The sequence below is a fragment of the Lipotes vexillifer genome, unplaced genomic scaffold (genome assembly GCF_000442215.2).
Source record: "Lipotes vexillifer unplaced genomic scaffold, Lipotes_vexillifer_v1.1 scaffold645, whole genome shotgun sequence".
In the NCBI taxonomy this organism is placed as follows: domain Eukaryota; kingdom Metazoa; phylum Chordata; class Mammalia; order Artiodactyla; family Lipotidae; genus Lipotes; species Lipotes vexillifer.
In genome coordinates, this window is record NW_006777439.1 from 676,887 (window position 1) to 680,419 (window position 3,533).

At 41.2% G+C, this 3,533-nt stretch overlaps 1 protein-coding gene across 1 annotated transcript in view; it reads right to left on the minus strand.

Moving 5' to 3' along the window:
• The window catches only part of CHRNA1 (cholinergic receptor nicotinic alpha 1 subunit), a 16,629-nt gene that overhangs the window by 11,197 nt on the left and 1,899 nt on the right, over window positions 1–3,533 (minus strand). The gene's annotated exons all lie outside the window — the stretch shown is intronic.

Sequence of the window (3,533 nt, forward strand, 5' to 3'; positions counted from 1 at the left end):
ATGGCATTCCTGGGTATATCCACAAACGAACTGGTCATACAAAAATTTGTACATGGGGTGGGGGGTGTATAAATTAGGAGGTTGGGATTAATGTATACACACTACTATATATAAAATAGATAACCAACAAGGACCTACTGGGCCTTACACTCAATATTCTATAAAGGAAAAGAATCTGTAAAGGAATATATATACATATATATATGACTGAATCACTGTGCTGTACACTTGAAACTAACACAGTATTGTAAATCAACTATACTTCAATTTAAAAAAGAAAAAATACAGACAAAAAAACCCCAAAGCAAACAAAAAATTTGTACATGAATATTCATAGCAATATTTACAGTAGTGACATGGTAGAAACAACCCACATGTCCATCAATGGATAAATGGATAAACAAACTGTGGTATATCTATGCAGTAGAATATTATTCAGCCATGAAAAGGAATGAGGTTCTGATACATGCTACAGCATGAATGACTCCTGAAAACATTATGCTAAGTGATAGAAGTCAGACACAAAAGGGCACGTATTGTATGATTTCATTTATATGAAATATCTAGAATAGGTCAATCCATAGAACAGAGAGCAGATTAGTGGTTACTAGGGACTGTGAGGACTGGGGAATGGGAGTGACTGCTAATGGGCCCAGGGTTTCCTTCTAGGGTGATGAAAAAGTTCTGGAATTAGTGGTGATGGTTGCATAACATTGTGAATGTACCTAATGCCACCGGATTGTGTACTTTAAAATGGAAATTTTATGTAATGTGTATTTTACCATGGTAAATCTTACATACTTATGTATTTTTCCATAATTTTAAAAATAAAAAAATAATCACTGCTGATGGGCCCATGTCCCAATTAAGTTGCTAAGAGTGAAAACCACATGTTCTGCTGACCTGGGTTTGGGGCTCCTATTTGGAGCATGAATGATTCCAAGGAATCTTTACTACGTTTTCCTTCGGGATGGAGGGCAGTATCATCCAGTATCCTCAGATCCCACAGGCTTTGTGTGTCCAGCGTGATGTGCTCCTTACCAGCAGGCAGGTAGGCAGGCAGGCAGACATTCTCGCCTGAGATTCCGAGAAGTGGGCTGACTTTGTCTGAGGTCATGCGGCCAGGGCAGAGCTGAAGTTAGAGCCGGTCATTCTGTGCCGTGCTCCTGTACTCACTTTTAATGTCATGAATGTGCTGGAAACTGTAAAGCTACATGTGCCATTATTCCTATGAGAAAATGTGTTCCAAATCCCAGCAAGTTCCTTATGAAGGATATCTGTAACTCAAGCCTGCTGTGGTTTGGGGGTTGCCTGTTCAGGGCTGGGAGAGGAAGTAGGTACACAGTCCATTTGCCCGGATTCATGTAACCAGATCTCCCCTTTCCGCAGGTTATTGCTGAAACTACACTTTTTCCCTGGGCCAAGACAACTTTAAAAATGAAACGAGTGAGATGCTTTCTCTTTTTTCCCAGTTGTGTTAACCGATCACCGCTAAGGCAGGTGATTGGTTTTTTTTTTTTTTTCTCCTTCGATCCTAAGTTTGGAAGCATTTGTCAACAAAATAATTATTAGGTAAAAAGTAATTCTGTTTTCTATCTTTATTGATAAACAAAAATAATAACTAACACACCCAACTTGTTTTGTGCCAAACATTCTTCTATGTGCTTTATACATACTAAGTCTTTCAGTCCTCATAACTGGGTGTGGTATGTACTATAATTGTCCTCACTTTACAGATGAGGAAATTGAGGCCCAGATTTCATAAATGGTGGAGCCAGGATTGACACCCAGAGCCCATGCTCTCAACCACTATTTCTCATCCAGAACTTTATATCAGTCTGAAATAACCAATGCTATGGAATGAATTGAAACATTTTCATGCCTCCGAAAGTATGTGTTTTAATTAGCCTGTAGAGCTTTATTAAAGGTCCTGTATTTGTATCACCTTATTGAATCCTTATAAAAATCCTATGAGGTCAGTCTTTACTCCTACTTCACAGATGGGAAAACTGAGGTCTGGAGAGCTGAGCCATGTTTTCATGGCTCCCAGCTAGTTAGAGGTGGGATTATAAGTGGAGGCCGTCTGACGAGAGGGCCTGTGATCTTCACCGCCTCCCTAAAGGCCAATGTATCATGTCCATTCGGATTTTTGAAGGTTTCAGTATAGCTCAGATATCTTTATTATGACCTTCCTGGACTCTATATACTGAATGCCTTACCTAGCCTACCTCTTCATTTCTAGTTTCCCAAATTTTCTGAACCTAAAAGGGTCTGTGCAGAGCTTTCATGTGGCATCTCCCCTAAACTACCTGCATTTGAGGGCCCTTAGAGCAGCATGTTGTCCAAAGACCCAGGTTTTGCAGCCACTGAGCCCCTGGGATGCAGCTGTCCTCTGTCCTCCACACCTTGTCTATCCTGGGGCCCACCCAGCCCACGGTGGGAGCAGTGGGGGACTGGCGTGGATCACTGAGTGCCTTGGCCACTGGGTTTGAGGTTATTGCTTTGGTGTTACCTTGGGCTGCTTATTTTTAAGTGACCGTTTATTCCAGTTTGACAGGAAGAACATACTAGAAAGCAACAGAGAGAGCAGGTGCTCAGCATTCTGTGGCAGGAAAACTATGCAGGCCAACTCTAAGTTCTGCTAGGGTGTAGGGGCCACTGGGGAGCCAGGCACTGTCAGGGTTCCAGGGATACTCACTTCTTCCTCTGCACCCTCGCTAAGGCCAAGGGGCCTTGTGCCTTTCGTAATGAACTTCTAAGGAATTTCCAAGGAGGTCTCCATTTCTTAGACCATATTCGTGGGTATTCTTTTCTTTTTTCCTCCCCAAAGCAGGGTAGAGTGAGAGAAAACTTATAGGACCTGAACTCAGAATTCTAGGATTCTGTTCCCAACTCCAGTATGGTCTGAAGAATTGGACCATCTCTTCATGGATTCAATAAATCACGGTATATACTTTCTTTAAAAGGCAGGATGTAAATTAACAAACACAGACAAACACGTAATGTCAGAGTCTCCCTTTTCAGCCAGATCATGCTGGTCATCCCTATTCAGATGGTGGTAACATTAATTCATTCACATATTCGTTGAACATTTGCTGTGTGCAAAGCATTGTTTGAGTAGCTTTGAGGTTTTCCAACATGAATCTGATACAGATCCTGTCTTCCTACCTTCATGGACATTGATATTTTCCATTTACATAAATAACTGTAAACAAGCTGGAAAGTAATATGCCATAAGAAAGGTGGTAATGAAGTGCTTGGGATTCCTGAGCTGGGGGAGAGGAAAGGTTGTAATGAAAGTGCTATAAAAATAGAACAGAGATCATTATGTGTTACGCTAACAGGGGAAAAAGTGTCCCTCACTTTTGCCCCCAAAGGACTGAATCTAAGTAGGGGAACCCAGCCACAATTTTAAAATGTTCTTTTGTCCCATACTAGTCCAATCTGTATTTTTATGTGGGGAACAGCTTGGTGGGTTGGACAAAAGGAATTCTATCCTGTTAATAGTCACCTTGGGTAATTCTTTTTTTTTT